The sequence below is a fragment of the Rhinolophus sinicus genome, chromosome 8, assembly GCF_057876585.1.
Source record: "Rhinolophus sinicus isolate RSI-liver-muscle chromosome 8, RSI-T2T, whole genome shotgun sequence".
NCBI classification, from domain to species: domain Eukaryota; kingdom Metazoa; phylum Chordata; class Mammalia; order Chiroptera; family Rhinolophidae; genus Rhinolophus; species Rhinolophus sinicus.
The window spans coordinates 10720762-10739706 of record NC_142508.1 but is presented as its reverse complement, the minus strand read 5'-3'; the positions used below and the strand labels follow the sequence as shown (position 1 = coordinate 10739706).

General features: G+C 36.4%; 1 protein-coding gene and 1 pseudogene across 1 annotated transcript in view; one reads left to right on the top strand and one right to left on the bottom strand.

Moving 5' to 3' along the window:
- Positions 1–18945, bottom strand: part of CREB3L2 (cAMP responsive element binding protein 3 like 2) — a 205512-nt gene that overhangs the window by 109797 nt on the left and 76770 nt on the right. The gene's annotated exons all lie outside the window — the stretch shown is intronic.
- Positions 8175–8556, top strand: LOC148757372 (small integral membrane protein 8 pseudogene; annotated as a pseudogene).

Sequence of the window (18945 nt, the reverse complement as noted above, 5' to 3'; positions counted from 1 at the left end):
GGCAACTGGACCTGGAGCTGAGCTGCGCCCTCCACAACTCAGACTGAAAGGACAACAACTTGAAGCTGAACGGCACCCTCCACAACTAAAATTCAAAGGACAACAACTTGACTTGGAAAAAAGTCCTGGAAGTACACACTGTTCCCCAATAAAGTCCTGTTCCCCTTCCCCAATAAAATTTAAAAAAAAAAAAAAGAAAAGAAAGAAAGAAGTAAAACCTTGCCACTCACTTTTTCCTTAGACTGATGGTTAGGGGAGGAAAAGACCATGTTCAGTTCAAGTATGAAGATGTGGAACCCAGTGACAGAAAGGCAGATGTAGTCTAGCCTGGTCTTTCTCAGGCTTTTCTGGAGCTGGAGATTAACTTTGACCTCAAGTCTTAGCCAGTAGACAAATAAAACAGCAACCAAAGAAATTAAGGTTGGTGATAGAAAGATATGATCATCTTGGTTCTCCTTCCTCCACTGAAATCTTTCCAAGACATTCAGTCCAGCTTACCTATGAATTAGAGAAAGAGCTCAGTAGCAAACTTTTTGCCTTCGTTGCTGAGAGGGGAAAAAAATGCTTTGCTCACATAACAATGGATCTTGAAAATCCCCCAACTCCTCTCATGTAGATCTAATGCATTCTCATTAATGACTGACTGAAAAGAGATTGTTAAAAGATAAACTGAGGTATATTTAAAATTTTAAGAGTTTATTAGAGCAAAAATCTATTCACATCGGGCAGCATGCAATCTAGCAGACAGAAAGGAGCTCTTAGGATCTGTACAAAATGAAAGGCTTTTATAGACAGAAGGGAGCAGGAATAAGGAAGTTATACCAGCCAAAACAGTGGGTTGCTTATGCAAGATTACTTTCCTTTAGGGGATAAAAGGGGCCTATTAGACAGATGACCTAACTACTGCTGGTCACCAATTCCTGATTGGTTTAAGATGAAATTTCTGGGAGAGCCAAAACTATAAGTCTCAGATGGACTTGGTGGTGTGAGGCTGAGTATAAGGAACTCCATTTTGGGCCTGTTGTCTTGTTTTCAACAGGGTAAAGCACTGTTTATTCCCCAAATGATAAGCATTGGCTCTATTTCCAGATTTTACTTCTAGAAACATCAATTATATGACATGGGACAATATGTTTTTCTCCTTTGAATTTCCCTATAGGCGACCTTCTCCCAGTAATGGACGATTAGGCTCAGGTCGTTGAATTTGACAGCCTAAGAGCACCAAGTGCCCAGGGAGGGGGCGGGGGTGGAATAGGAGTGGAACACAGAAAAGAGTAGGGAACTGAAATGGCCTGAAGGGCTACAGAAGGAATAGAAGCCTCAAGGATGTACTTGCCATGCCACAATTTACCTCAGACCAGTATAGGGCCCTCGCCTTAGGATACTGTTCCCACTGTGTCGCAAGAGAAGCTGGTGGAGGCCAGAGATTGCTTAAAGGAGGATGGAAGACACAGCTTGAAACTAAATACAGTAGCTGAACTACAAAGAACCGGAACTTAAGTTTCAGCCAGCATTTTGTTCATTTCTACAACACTGCCACCATGTGGCTGTAGGAGAGCATTGCAGCTAGCCCACCCAAAGTGATAGGCTGGAAGGCCTGAGCAGTCATTAAATAGAACCAATTCTATGCTATCTTCGTTTCCACCTCCCAGTTCAAGACAAAGAAAATCTCCATCAACCCAAAGAGTGCCCTTGTACTATTCTTTAATCAATACTCCCCTATTATCACTTTTGCAACTTCCGTTAGATTTGCCTGTGCCAATGGTATAAATGGAACCCACAGTACACACACTTTGTTTCTAGTTCACAGTGTCTGTGAAATTCATCCATGTTGTTGCACGTACAGTCATTTCTCGTTATTCACAGTAGTTGTAGTCCATAAAGACTCCACAAACACTGAATTAGTGAATAATAAACCACTGCTCTTAGGAGAAATACAGGTAACTCCGTATAACACGGTTGTTAGGTTCCTAAAAATGCCGTGTTTTGCGAATCCGTGTTATACGAAACAAAGAACTAGTACAAAAAAGGGGGTTAGGTTCCAAAAATTAGAAAAACATACTATTATATTTTTATAATTAAGAGAAATATCTTTATTAAAGCAATTTTCACCAGAAGTATAACATATTAATATGCATTACATGTTTTCCATGTCATCACTACTAAGCACCCTTAACCAAGGGCGTTTTCTTTTTGACAAGATATCTTCATTCTCTGAACTTTCTTCAACATTATCTTGACTTCTATTCCGTTTGACTTTTTGCAAAAAAAAAAAAACAACAACTGTTATTTTAGATTGCTTGGTTTTAGCTGAGAGATCTTTATAAATTTCGTTATAGGGTGCATGTTCAGCTTGTGAAGTTCTCTCTTAGACTTTGTGCTTCTTTCAGCGGAAGGCTCTTCATTTAGGAAATTCTACAGTCAAATCTGATACAACATCCACGCTCGAATGAAAAATTTCAAATGAGATATCTTGTGCTCTTAAAAGCTTTGATTACATCCGTGTTGTTCAGGGATTTCTCTCATTCTCAAACCGTGTTAGAATGAAACTGCGTTGTAGGATGCTGTGTTGTACGAGGGTTTTCCCCAATTCTCGAGCCGTGTTAGAGCGAAACCGTGAGATAAGAGTGCCGTGTTATACGGAGGTTCCCTGTACAGGGTTATGTTCCTGTGAGTCTCTAGTTTCAACAATTTCATCAACCGATCAATACATACAAACAAACAAACATATCAATATATATAAAACATATATCAACTGATCAGTACACACACACAATCAAAATTGAAACAATTACTTTGTTTTATGTGTGTTATTTAATAAATATTGTTGATTCACTAGCATTGAACTCACCGCCAACAACACTACAGCTCATGCCTGAAAGGAGCTTATCCAACACACCTATTTTTTCTGTAAGGCACACATCCCAGCTTTCTTGTTCTTAGGGACACTAGACAGCAGCCCTTCAGCACTACAATTAGCATTTTAAATAGTGACATTAGCCACAAAAAGCACGAAAATGTGAAAAAACATAGCTACATATAGCACAAAAATACATGTTTATAATATGAGAGCTTAAACAAGAATGCAGAGCATGGCCTCTTTCAACCTCACAGGACACGTACACACCGGGGACTCAAATTTTTCACCACTCTGCATAAGGTCTGTGAATGACCATGAAAATACTGTATTGATTTTGGCCTTACAAATAAATTTTAGCAAATAGGAAAAAAATCTCAAATACAGAATCCATGAATAATGAGGATCAACTATATCTGTACCTTGTTCTTTTTCACTGTGGCACAATATTCTATTGTATCTTATACCACTGTTTGTTTATCCATTTACCCATAGATGGAATTTGGGGTTGTTCCCTACTGAGGGTTACCGTGAATTAAGCTTCTATAAACATTTTTGCATGTGCTGTTTTGTGGAAATATGTGCGCATACACACATATATTACTGTGAAACTACTGTGCATGTTCAGCTTTATTAGAAACTTCCAGTTTTCCAAAGTGGTTTACCATTTTATACTCTTCTCAGCAATGTAAGAGTTTTACTTGCTCCACTTCTTCAACAACACCTGCTATGGACAGTCTTTCTAATTGTATTAATTCTGGGGGGTGTGCACTGGTGGTTTTAATTTGTTATTTCCCAATAATTAACGATGTCGCACACCTTTTCACACATTTATTGACCATTTCTATATATTTCTTTATGAAATACCTCTTCAAGTCTTTTGTCCATCTTTCATTGGGGTGTTTATCTTTCTCATTACTGATCTATAGGAGTCCTTCATATTCTACATGTAAGTCTTGTCGAATAAATACATGTATTGTAACATGTAATATGACTATTTTTCTCCCAGTACGTGGCTTGCTTAATGGTGACTTGTGATGAGTGAAAGTTTTAAATTTCAATTAAGGCCAATTAGTCAATTTTTCATTTAAGGTTAATGCTTTTTGTATCCTCAGAAATCTTTGCTTACCGCTAGGTAGTGAAATATCCTATTTCTTCCAGAAGCTTTGTAATTCTAACTTTCATACTTAGGTCTATCATCCATCTTAAAATTAATTTTCTGTATGATGTGAGGTAGAGATCAAGATTGACTTTTTTTCATACAGACATCTGACTGCACTAGTACTGAAAAACCCTCTTTGAGTAGAAGCTAGCATCATTATTTTGAAATCTTTCTTTTTTTAATACATGTATTAATGTTATACATTCCCCTCTTAGTATTGCTTTAACTGCAGTCTATATATTTTGAAATGGTCTGTATTCATTGTTTAGTTCAAATATATTCTAACATCCATTGTAAACTTTCTTTCTAATATCCAAACTAAACTTTTGCCATAGGTTACTTAGAAGTGTGGGATGCAGCAAAAGCAGTGCTTCCGGGGAAATTTATAGCATTGAATACATATGTTAGGAAAGAAGGAAGATCTCAAATCAATCATCTAAGCTTCTTCCAATTTAGGAAACTAAAGAGAATAAAAGGCAAGTTACATACAAAATAAGCTCAATAAAATAATAAAAATTAGAACAGAAATCAATGAAATGTTAAATAGGAAATCAATAGAGAAAATAAATGAAACAAAATACTGGTTATTTAAAAAAGGTCAATAAAAGATCTAACCAGATTAACTCAGAAAAAAAGAGAGAAGAATGTATTACAGAATTGTACACCTGAAACTATGTAACTTTACTAATCATTGTCACCCCGATAAGCTTTAATTTAAAAAAGAGAAAGAGAAGATACAAATTACCGACATCTGAAATGAAAAAGGGGCCATCACTACTGATGCCATGTGTATTAAAAGGATAATAAAAGAATATCATAAATAATCTATGCCCACAAATTAGAAAACCTAGATGAAATGGACCAATTCCATGAAAGAGATAATCTACCAAAATTTACATAAGGAAAAATAGATCATCTGAACAGGCTTGTATCTATTAAAGAAATTGAATCGAGAATTAACAATCTTCCAAGACAGGTAGCACTAGGGCCAGATGATTTCAATGGTGAATTCTACCAAACATTTAAGGAAGAAATTGTACGAATTCTCTACAATCTCTTACAGAAAATAGAAGCAGAGTGAATACTTCTTAACATATTCTATGAGGTCAGCATTACCCTAATACCAAAACCAAAAAAATTACAAGAAAGGAAAGCTACAGACCGATATCTGTCATCAACATATATACAAAACTCCTCAATAAAATATAACAAATTAAATCTAACAATGTATAAAAATAATTATACACCATGACCAAATGGGATTTATTGCAGTCTATGCAAGGCCTGTTCAACGTTCAAAAATCAATTAATTGTAATCCATGACATAAACAGACTAAAGAAGAAAAAGCATATCAACAGATGCAGAAAAAGGATTCAACAAAATAAAACATCCATTCATGGTAAAAATAAATAAATAATTAATAAATAAATAAATCCCTCAGCAAACTAGAAATAGAGGAAATTCCTAACTTGATAAAGAACATCTACAAAAACCTACAGCTAACAAATACCTAATCATGAGAAACCAGATGCTTTCCTGCTTAGATTAGGAACAAGGCAAAGATGTTCCTTCTCACCATTAATGTTCAACATCTTACTGGAAATCCTAGACAATGTAATAAAACAAGAAAAAGAAATAAAAGATATAAAAATTGTGAAGGAAGAAATAAAACTTTCTTTGTTCACAAATTACATGACTATCTATGTAGAAAATCCCAAAGAACCAACAAAAAGTTTGGGATTAATGAGTAATTATGTAAAGGTTGCAGGATAGAATGTGAAGTTAATTGCTTTCTTATATAGCGGCAATGAACAACTGCAATTTGATTTTAAAAACACAACATTTACATTAGCATGCAAAAAATGAAATACCTAAGTATCAGTTCATACTTAAGTATATAAATAACTAACAAAACATGGACAAAATCTATATGAGGAAAACTATAAAACTGATGAATGAAATCAAAGAAGATCTAACAAAATGAAGAGATAGTCTACATACATAGACTTCATGTTGTCAAAATGTTAATTCTTCCCAGCTTGATCTATAGATTCAATACAATCCCATTGAAAATCCCAGCAAGTTATTTTGTGGATAACAAACAACTGATTCTAACTTTTATATGGAAAGACAAAAGCCAGAATAACCAACACTATATTGAAGGAGAAGAACAAAGTCAGAGGACCTACACTACCTGACATTAAGACTTACTATAAAGCTACAATAATGACAGTTTGGTATTGGTAAAAAGAATAGACAAATAGATCAATGGAGAATGTGAAGCCCATAAATAGCCCCACAAAACTATAACCAACTGATCTTTGACAAAAGAGCAAAGTCAATTCAATAGAGAAAAAAAAGTTTTTTCAATAAATGATGCTGGAACAACTAGAGAGCTACAGGCAAAAAAGAAAAGACAAAGAAAATCCAAACACAAACCCTACACCTTTCACAAAAATTAACTCAAAATTAATCATAGACCTAAATGTAAAATTGTAAAACTATAAAATTTCTAGATCATAGCACAGGAGAAAATCTAGGTGACCTTGGGTTTGGCAATGAGTCTTTTTATAGAACACCAAAAGTATCATCCATGAAAGAAAAAAATTGATAAGTGAGACTTCATTCAAATTTAAATCTTTTGCTGGAAGACAGAGACTGTAAAGAGAAAGAAAAGACAACACACAGACTGGGAGAAAATATTTGCAAAACACATATATGGTCAAGAACTGGTACCCAAAATATATGAAGAACTCTTAAACTCAACAGTAAGAAAACAAACAAGCCGATTTTAAAAAGGGCAAAATATTGAACAGACACCTCACCAAAGAAGGTATACAGAAGGGCAAGTAAGCATACAAGAAAATGCTCAACATCATATGTCATTAAGGAATTTCAAGTTAAAACAATGAGATACCATTACACATGTCAGAATGGCTAAAATGCGTAACACTGACAACAGCAAATGCTAGCAAGACTGTGGAGCCACAGGAACTCGTGTTCATTGCTGGTGGGGACAGAAAAAGATACAGCCATTTTGGAAGACAGCTTAGCAGGTTTTTATAAAATTAAATATAGTCTAACCATAAACTCCAGCAATCATTCTCCCTGGAATTTAACCAAATGAGCTGGAAACTTACAGCCACATAAAAGTCTGTACATGAATACTTTTAATAGCTTGATTAGCAATTACCAAAACTTAGACGCAACCAAGATGTCCTTCAGTAAGTGAATGGATAAACAAACTGGTATCTCCATAAAATGGAATATTATTCAATGATAAAAAGAAATAAGCCATCAAGCCACAAAGAGATGCATATTGCTAAGTGAAAGAAATCTATTTCAAAGCTACATTCGGTATGAATCCAACTATGTGAAATCTTGGAAATGGCAAAACTATATCAAAGGCAAAAAGATCAGTGAAAGATCAGTTAATACCAGGAGTTCACAAGGAAAGAGAGAGGGAGGGATGAATAGTTGGAGTACAGGGGTTTGTAGGGCAGTGAAACTAATCTGTATAATATTGTAATAGTGGATACATGTCATCATGCATTTGTCAAAACGCATGAAATATACAACCCAAAGAGTGAAACCTAATGTGAAGTACGGACTTTAATTAATAATAATATATCTTCATTGGCTCATCAATTGTAGCAAATGTACTGGGAATACTGTGGGGAGAGGTTGAAGGAGGGTACAGGGGAATTCTTTTTATTTTCTGCTCATTTTTCTATAAACAAAACTGCTCTAAAAATGAAATACGTTAATTGAAAAAATTGTAGCCACTTAACCTGCATATTACAAAATTTTACCAATTCACATTGCAGTTAATTCATATTAAGTCTAAATATTTTGTCTGACCTTGTAAACTAACTGCGCATTCTAAAAATTGGAGGCAGAGTTAGTCTAGACTTATTCTGATAATTGATTCTTTCCTGAGTTTTTTCATAAAGCCCATGCTTACAAAATATGTCACAAGAATAAAAATCCTTTGGTTCCACCACTACATAAGCCACAAATGAAGAAACGGCTATGTATTAAAAATATATGAGTGAGAGACCAGTGGCCTCTCCTGCAGGTGGAGACTGGGCCGAGCATTGCAAACACGGAGACGAGGCGACCCAGTGGCGGGTAATAAATCATCATTAGTCAAGATGTCTTCAGCACCTGAGCCCCAGCCTTTAAGAAGGAACCACCCAAAGAGAAAGACTTCGGAAACCCAGGGCTCAGAGGGGTCTGCAAGACCACCTTATATCCAGCTGTGACTCCAGAGCTTTTTATGAAACCAACAAACCCGTAATGGCTTTCGGGTTGATGACCCTTCAGCTTTACGTGGCTTATATGGGTTATGTACATGCAACATGAGAATAAAAAGGACCTTTATGAAGCTACTGACAGTGAAGGACGCCGTTATATGAGAAGGAAAACATGTAAATGGGGTTAATAGTGCTGCTTCCTATGGCTGGAGCTACGAGAATAGGAAGGGCTCTGAAATCGCCAAATGACAGACTTTATGAATGCACAATATCATGTTTCTTGTTTTAGAATATGGTAATGAGGAAAGAAGACAGCAGTTGCCACCAGACCATTAATTTAGTCCTTTCAAAGCTGCAGCTGTTATCTCATTCTTTTTCCACAGAAATCTTCCCAATATATTTATTTTATTAAATCCTCTTATAAAAGTACCATGAGAATGGAAGTCATTTTTGTTCATAATTAAGGTCTATATAATAAAAGTACCCAGTATTGTTAAATTTGCATGGTATTTTTAATATTAAGGTGAATTGTGCATTGGCAACTGTTGTGAGGGTTTAGTTTAATTTTGCTATTTGCAAAGGCAATGTTTATTTTCTAGCTGCCATAGAAGCTACATTCACGAAGAAAAAGAAATAATTGTAAATTATTGTAAAGCCTGCAGTCAACATTAAAGACAAATCATTTTACAGAAGCACCGATGGTTCATATATTTTGGTATTCCATTTCAGCTATTTTTGGTCCAGAATTTTATTTTAATTGAAAACATACTTCCATTCAACTACTAAAACAAAGATTAAATGAGAGAATAACCCAAAGTAATAGGAGTTTTTCTTTAAAAAAATAAGTATGTTATACTGAGGTATGATGTTTTTATTTAACTACAACTGTTATCTATTTTAGTTTTTGTAAATTAATGTTGCAATAATATGATAAACATAAAAGCAAATGTTCTTACAGTTACTTAAAAACTAGAACTAGTTATTAGATAAGAAGGTCTCCATCCTGTCCTGGGTTCACCTTATATAATTTCACTCTTTCTGACAAGCATTCTGCACCTGTTTAATTTGTAGATATTTACCCCATTTTCCAAATCATTATAACTGGGGCTCAGTAGTAAATATCACCTCTGAAATTTTGTTCCATTTATTACTACCGAGTAATAACTGCACAGGCAGAGTTTATCATCATAGTTTAAGTTTTTAATTTCCAGTTCTTTATTGCAGTTTTGCAAGATACATGAAAATGCAATTATGTCTGATTTGTAGGTATTAAAGAGCTTAGCTAATTCTGTTATCTACATGCAATTAAATTAAATCTTTAATACTGAGCCCTAAAAAAAATATATGAGTAATCAAGAGACTGTGGTACTGGTGAAAGAACAGACACATAGATCAACAGAAGAAAATAGTGGGCCCAGAAATACACCTAGATGAACATATTCAACTGATCTTTGACGAAGGAGCAAAACCAATTCATTGGTGAAAGGAGTGTCTTTTCAATAAATGAGACTGAAACAACTGGACACGACATGTATACGGAATTGCAAGGGACACTGAATAGCCAGAACAATCCTGAAAAAGAAGAACAAATTAGGAAGACTCACACTTCCAGATATAAAAAACGTTTATGAAGCAAAGTAATCAAGACGGTTTAGTATCAGTGTAACGACAGACATGAAGATCAATGGAATGGAATTGAGAGTCCCAAAATAAATTCATGTGTCTATGGTCACCTGACTTTCAGCAAGGGGGCCAAACCATTCCATGTGGGAAAAAACAGTCTCTTCAACAACTGATACAACTAGGACATTAACACTGTGCTACTCTATTAATACTGTAGTATCTTTGCAAAGTTTATTTCAACTCTGAAGTTCTTGGCGTCGTTATTCAGATGCTAGACCATCCATGTAAACTGAATTTCAACAAACCCTTTTTTCAGCCTCTATTATAGAAACTGCTAGTCATTGAGGATAGAAAAATTTCCAGACCATGTATCTCACCTCCAAGAACTCACTGACTAGGAGAGACAGATACAGCAATGAATGAATAATCATATTATAATGAGTATTATGCATTAATGCATTTCCTTCTTCTACAATATTGCGATATTCAGCAGTGTTTATGGAAAAAGTCTTCAAAAGTGCATTTATTCAGCTCCCTGACCTTTGGCCCTAGAGTTCTGGAATAGGTTTAGATTTGTCTCAGATCAATGTCATGTTTACTTGATAAACATCATAGAAAGCCAAAAGAAGAGTAAATGCCCAGCCTTTTAGTAGATAGGACATAGAGGTCAGCAACCACTGGAAGGAGAAAGAAACAAACTGAAACAATCATTAAAGCTAAAGCCAGGAAAGGGAGAGAAAGGTGGAAAGAAGGAAGGAAAGGAAGGCAGGAAGGAAAGAAGGAAGCAAAGAAGGAAGGAAGGAAGGAAGAAAGGAAGGAAGGAAAGAAGGCAGGAAGGCAGGAAGGCAGGAAGGCAGGAAGGCAGGAAGGCAGGAAGGCAGGAAGGCAGGAAGGAAGGAAGGAAGGAAGGAAGGAAGGAAGGAAGGAAGGAAGGAAATTAGCTCCTCCAAATCAACCATTTGGGTAAATCTAAATTACCATGGACTGAAAAAATAATAATGTAGGTGCTTTAAAATGTGTATAAAATTAAAATACATGATAACAATGTTATAGAAATCAAGAGAGTGATAAATGGGGTAAAGTTAACCTCTGAGAAGAAGTTAAAAGTACAAGTAATACATTTAAAATCAACTTTATTGGGGTATAATTTACATGCAATAAAATGCACCCCTTTTAAGAGTATAGTTAGATAATATTTGACAAATTATATACCCATATACCACCACCACAATTAGATATAGGACACATTTCCATCATCTCAAAAGATTCCGTTGTGTCCCTTCCCAGGAAATCCAACCTTCCATCCTAGATCTCAGGTAATCACTGACCAGCTTTCTATCACTATAGATGAGATTTGTCTTTCCTCGAGTTTCATGTAAATGGAATTATAATTTACGTACTCTTTTGTGTCTGTCTTTTTCACTAAGCATAATGGTTTTGAGATTCATCTGTGTTGTTGCATGCATATGTAATTGGCTCTTTTTTGTTGCTAGTAGCATTTCCTTGTATGAATAGTGTATCCATTCACCCATTCCTGGACTTTTGTGTTGTTTCCAGTTTGGTACTCTTATGACTAAATCTGTTTTGAACATTAATGTACAAGGCTTTTCATGGACATGTTTTTATCAGTAGTTGGTTCACAGGGAAAACTACAAGTAATCAAACACCATTTTTAAAAGAAACAAAATTTGAAAGACCATCACTCTGTTGGTTTCAGGAACCACTCTTTCTCTTTATCTTTTCAAGCCAAGGGTGGGTAATGGTCACCATTGTTACCAGTCCTAACATTCTATGATTTCCTTACACGTACATCTTCATGGGAAGTTCCACATGACCAGTTAATAAAAAAAGAAAGCCAAAGACCTAGTTTACAGTTATATGGCATGTACAATGGTCAGCATCAGACAGAAGTAGATGACTGCTGCACTGCGGCCTTACTCCAGAGTAGCCCAAAGGTATAGGTGAAGGTAAATCCTCCCACAAGGCAGACCACTGGGTGGTATATATATATGTATAGAGAGAGAGATATACGTATATATAGAGAGAGAGGATGCCAAAAATACGTATACACATTATAAGAAAGGAAAACTATATTAAAATTGTGATACTCAATATATACCAATAACAAAAGATGAACACAAGTCATGTTTGACTTCTGCAATTACAAGAGGTGCTCAAAGTGGTTACCATCAGCGTCCAAACACTTCTGATTATGGCGAACTACTGCTTGAGCAACGTTGACCAAAGTGTCCACTAGTATACATTTTTTTGGCACCCCCGGTAGTTGTCCATTTTGTGTGCAGGAGAAATAGTCTAAAGGTCAACACTAATTCATGGGCAGTGTCTAGCTAGTTATGTAGCTAGTTATGTGAGAAGAACCTGTTACTTCATTTGTACCCCACAAGACAACAGCAGATATTGCTCTATTCCCTAAAGACTGTGTTGATTTCATTGAGGACAGATCGATTACACTGGACCCCTTTTATCAAAGAGGGGACATTGTTTGTCCTCATTGAAATGGACACTTTGACACAAATTTGTCTTTCTTGCTCACAGCACATCTGCCAGAATATGCAGGTTTACATAATGCTTCATCTATTGTAATTATTTGCCACAGAACAATGTCTAACAAATGTGACCAAAGATCACATTTATTGGCAAAGAAATAATAATGATAGGCTCATGTCCACACAAGTCATGGTGCAACCATCAACCAGAAACAGCTGACTTAACAAAACTGTGAACTGCTCTATGGAAGACTCAGCAATGGGCCCAGAAAAATAGTCCTTGTCAAGAGTTTTTTGTTGTTGTTGCTGTTGTTGTTTTTGAGATTCTTCCTAGTGTTTTGCAAATATGAATAATTTATGCAGTGAATATTTTGTGCACACATAACTTTATCTTTTTAACAATGTATCTATGGATAGATTCCTGCTAGACCAATGCATATGTGATTTTACTAAATATTGCCAAATTTCCCTCCATAGAGGTGTACCACCTTGCATTCCACTCTCAAAACATGAGAGTGCCTGCTTCCCATGAGTCTCTCCAATCAGGCAGGTTTTTTCCTGTCTGATATGGGAAAAATCATGTCTCAGTTATGGAATATGGGTAAATCATACATAATGGGTTACAGCATACATAATGCAAAAATATATTCTGAATCTTCCAAACATTGTCCACTTTTCTGTTGTCTACTAAAAACGTTCCTGATTTGTTCTGACCAAATACGTTTCCCATCTTTCTGTATTTTATATCCCTCTCCTTATAAGTCCTCTTACACAAAGCCTTCTGATTCATGTAACAGTGAGGCGGGCTAGACCTTGGGAATGACTGATTCACGGAGCACAAACATTGTCAGGACATTTTCCATCACTTGCTTATCCTTTTCTTTGCTTGGCAGTGACATTCTCTCAGCTCATCCTCCTTGTGGCAGGAACCACAATTATCAGCAATGCTTGATTCCTCGTGAATTTAGAAATCAACTTCAGCTTTCTAAATCCAAGAGGGACTCTGATTGGACCAACCTACTTTATGTGCCTACCTTCTGGACTAACTGACACTGGCCAAGAAGTGGGGAAGATACTATGATTAGCAGCCTCTAACACAACAACAGGACTACACTAAGTAAAGGAGCAATTTTCAAAAAGATGGAGGTAGGATTGCCTCCAGAAGATGGCAGGACAGCTAGGCAGACAAAACAATAGATGCCCCCACCAAAACTGATCTGTCGCCGTAACACTGATGAGTGTTTCTATTATTGCTTCTTAAGTCTTGATGTAGAGGCAATCTTTACAGGTTTTGTGGGGTTTGCAACAAAATGACGAGCAGACAAACAGAATAGTCTTGGGCAGTATTGGGATTGAGCTGATTCTTCTTCTTGGTGATTCAGATGTAGCACATCTTCCCTCTAAGGTATAATTCCTTTCCCTGAGTCACGAGAAATCCATGGGCCTGGCATAACCACTAATAACATGTGTTTCTGAATACTTCAGAACTATGGGGACTCGTGTCTGGCAGGGCATACATCTAATCTTTCAGCATGGGTAAAGAAGAATAGAATACTTCTAACTGGTGATACATGGGTGATAGGGCACACTGTATTTTTTTTCCATGATGTAAAAGTCATAAAAATAAGAATTGATAAACAAAGAAAGGACTATAAGAGATAGTCTCACAGATAGGGACAGTTTCTAAAAATTATGCACAGTACATGGTTTCCAGGAAGAGAAATGTTTTACATTTTCCCAGTTGACAACTTGCTGCCTACAAATGAAATATTGTTACTTCATTCTTTCTAAAGTATTAAGAATATGTGTAAATGCCTTTGGAATGTTATGTAATATGTTTATTTTTGAGATAAATGATATAAAATGTGTGTTCACTTAAAAAAGAAAAGTAGACCACTTATTGGTTTCTTGTCCTTCAGTTTCTCTTGCGTCCAAGAAAATTTTGAATTGTTTACTTTGAAAGAATTGGTTACTTTGGCTAAATAGGTAATAAATCTGATTTGTTTATTTATCAAAGAAATTGTTGTAGATGAGTAAGATTACAAATTCAATATGATAAACATTTTATTTAATATACTTATAAATTAATTCTATATTAAGACTAAAATTAAAATCTTTATGTTTATCACCTATTTATATGTTTATGTATCTCTGTATGTCTTAATACTTACATATAAAGGAGTATTGATAAATCCTTTATTACAGATTATTACATGAATAGTGAATCAAAAGAGAAAATTACAATTTGAGTTCTCTTTCTGTAAATTTAGTCAGTTATTTTGTGCCACAGAAGTTCTTTTTTTTTGTCACAATATTCCATTAGCCCTCATTACTTCTAGCATACACTTAAATAATTTCAACAAAAAGTTTCTTATTGCTTAAAAGAGTTAAAAGTTTCTACCTGTTATTGTTTCTCGTTGTGATACGCTTTTAAAATACTGCCTGGACAAAATAAAACATTTCCTATAATTAGTGCTTGTCTCTGGAGATATACATCTTATGTTTGTAATTTTTCTCTTCTAAAGACTCCTGATTTTGCCTTTCCCAAATTTAGACCCCAAATTCAGAAACATAAAACAGTATGGAAAATAGGGTTGACTTACAGGTGAAACAGAATAACTCTACCTTTATCTCTGGGTCTCCTGGATGACACGATTGACTCTTGGCCAAGAAAAGAGCAGTTTCATGACTCGTTGGTTAAAGGGTGAAACTCCCCTGGCAACCCTCTCTACCCCCAAAATAAGTTTCTTTACAGATGGTGTGCCATTCGCCAAACCAGTTAAGTTAGCTGGATTTGATTATATGGCTGAAGAGTCATAAAAATCTGTGCTGGGAACTTCGGTTTTGAGTTCTAGCCTAAGCTAAGATACCTCACACAGATCTTGGTGGTTCAACCAGGAGACATGGCGTGTTCTGTGTGTGAATATGGCCCCTGAGCCTGGGAGGGCATCTCTGCAACCTGTCATGCTTGCCTGTATTGCCTTGCTGTGCTCTATTCTTTACCCCCAAATCAAAGCATTACCTGACTAAACTCTGCGGGGTTTCATGAGTCCCTTCAAAGGTCCCAACTTGGGAAATTCTTTCAGTTTAGTTAAAGGATTTTGATGACTGAACTATCATTGAATTACTGGAAAGACCACGAGGTACCACTAAGACTTATTTTAAAAATAAGTAAAAATAATCAGGTTTACTTGACATTCTCCAAATTTTTATTAATTTGGAATGATTGTGCAAATTCTTCTGCTTACCAAACATAAGGGGTGGGGGTGCATGCTGATCTGACTAAATACTAGTAATCTTACCAATATACACGTATAGGTGGCCTTTCCAAATTAACCATGTCAGCTATCTCTTGAATGACTTGAAATCTGGAGGTAAATAAAGTCTTCTAGAAGAGAGGCAAAAGATCTGCCTCAACTTCAAGGACTAGGACCTTGTCAGGTACCATTAATAATTAACACAGTAGGAAAACCCTAAGATAGTGATTCATATTTTCAATAAAAAGGCAATTAACATTTTCTCTAGATCATCAGACTTCCATGTCAATGGTAGACCTCAAGCTGAGAGTTCTGGGAAATCCCCTAGAAGTAGACAATCCCCCAAAAGAGCAGTTGACTCAAAACCCTCTGCTGAAGTGAATGATTACATAAATAGACAGTTTGCTCAAATCTCTGAAACCAGATTAATTTTCAGAGAACATGATACCCTTTTTTGGGGGATTTGGGTTTTGTTTTGTTTTTAACATTTTTTAAACTTTAAACTTTTATTTATTTAAGTGCGTTTTTCCAGGACCTATCAGCTCCAAGTCCAGCAGTTGCTCCAATCCAGCGGTGGAGGATGCAGCCCACAGTGGCCCACGCGGGGATCGAACCAGTAACCCTGTTACCAAGAGCACCAGACTTGAACCAACTGATCTAACCAGCCGCCCGGGGGTTTGTTTTACTACCAATCTTGCTGTAAGGAAATTTACCTACCCTTTCCTATATAGAAAATCTAACCTAAAGTTAGGGAAAGCTGCTTTATAAAAGACACAATTAAGGAAGTGAAAAAACAAGACTGAGAAAAAAATATTTGCAAATCATATATCCAACAATGAACATGTATCAAAAATTTACCAAGCAATCACAAAACTCAGCGCTAAGAAGACAAACAACTCATTTGAAAATTAGGCAAAAGACTAGAACAGGTGCCTCACCAGGAAGAGATACAGAGGTCAAATAAGTACATGAAAAAGTGTTCAACATCATTATCCAAAGGGAAAGTGCAAAGTAAAATAGTCATGAGGTACCATGACAAACCTACCAGAATTACCAAAAAAAAAAAAAAAAAAAAAGCAAGTGCTGTTGAGTCTGGGGAACAACTGCAATTCACATGTATTGCTAGAGGGAATGCAAAATGTCACCACCATTCTGAAAAGCAGTTTGGCAGGTTCCTACAAAGTTAAACACACTTACCACATGACCTGACCGCATCCCATTCCTGGAAAAATGAAAACTCATGCTCATCCAAATACCTGTACACAAGTGTTCACAGCAGCTCTGTTCACCAGCACCAAAAACTGGAAACAAACCCAATGTCCTTCAAATAAAGAAACAAACTGTGGTACATATATGTAACGGAATACTACACAACAATAAACACGAGTGAGCTATTGATACAAACAACAGCCTGGATGAATCTCAATGCCATTATGCTGAGTGAAAGAAGCCAATCTCAAAAGACGACACCCTGTATGATTCAATTCACACGATACTCTCTAAAACTAAAACTACAGCCATGGAGAAACAGGTCGTGATTTCCAGGGGCGGAGGGGTAGTAGAGGGTGTTATAAAGATATAGCATGGAGATTGATGAGGCAGAAAAGGGTTAATAAAAGTGAACCGGAAGGGGGGTTGCCCAGGCCTGCATCCCCTCCCCAGGAATTGCCCAGGCTCATCCCCTAGAAATAAACCTAAGATGTCTAAACCCTCATAAAAAGAGGAGATAAGACCCAACTGGTATTAATTGGTTCTTCACACATGCGCAAACTGCCAAAACCTGCCCATAAGTTGAACTCTAGCCTAATTATAATGCAATTAGAATGGAATGAACCTTAAAGCTTGTCCCTCCCCCTTTGGGTTTTCTGTGTGCATTCTGGGTAAGAGCATGTGCAGAAAGAAGCTAGTTATATAACCAACATATGTCAATCAAATGACCTCAGTCTATATGTCACATCTCCTGTTGTAAGGAAATTTACCTACCCGTTCCTATATAAGAAAAAGGTAACCTAAATTTAGGGGCAGTTGTCTGCCCCGGCAACTTCTATGCCAGCATCTTTCTTAAATAAACTTACTTCCTTGCTCTCCTCATTTCAGACTGAGTCTGTACATTCTTTCACCTTTTGCAAACAACCAGGGGTTAATTCCAATGATACAGCAGACATCTCTGGGTTATAACCCGTTTCAGTATCCCAACTGAAATGGATGGCAGTTACACAAATCTGTATATGTGCCAAAATTTACAGAGCTAAACACCCAAAAAGTCAATAAAAATAAACATAGACTAGCCAACATCACAGCACACAAAGGTTCACAGTAAGTGTTTGCTGGATCGATTTACACGTGAGGGGGAGGAGCATCACTGCCCATGTTCCACACTGCCCCAACCTACTGGCCAAGTACTGTGTCCACTGGCTGACTGTACGTACATAAGCAAGAATGAATTTCCTGGGGATAGGACAAGTTAATTATAGATGCACTTCACCGACTGTTACAGTTGAGGTCACCAGGTCCAAAGTTCTTATCTTATACACAGCCCAATCCTTTGGAGGAAGATTATAATAAACATTTGTTCATTGTTTCCCTAACTGCTACTTCTTTCCTTTCACTTAAGAGCCTTCCCAGGTGGGATTCACCTCAACTCCCAAGTTAGAAATAGCTTCTAATTATCTTAAGGCAATCAGTCTTTTATTTCTTCTGACCACTACGGTTGATTTTGTGATGGATCACAAAATCACAAACCAAGAAGGGCAAGTGAAGCCAAAAAAACCACTCCTGGATTGCTGTGGGAGCTACGGAGTAAGCAAATACACTTTCTTGGTCAATTTGAGCCTGGAACCACGTCACCACTTCAAGGACTGGTTACCATCTTTCAACAATAAGGGGAGAGTCTGCTAAAAGAGCAAGGAGGCAGAGAGAACCAGAGAGTGAGAAACTCATTCCTGGACATATCATGTGTTTCTCCATCCAGCCCAGTGGTCGCCAAACTTAACTAAGGTGATAAAAATCTCAGACCTCTTCTCAGTCCTGCTGCATTAGAATCTCTAAGAAAAGTCTGGGAAATGACTCTAGTCTCACCTTAAGCTAGCCCTAGTGTTGAAGTTTTCAGGAATGTGAACCAATAAATTTCCTTTATAGTTTAAAAGAAATTGAGATAGGCCTGTTACTTGGCAACAAAAGCATCCCAACGGAGAGAAGCCAGCTAGATTTTGTTTCCTTTTGCTTTTTCAATCTTTTCTTTGCAGAGGAGTAAGCAGAAACTCTCAATGAGTTATTTATATG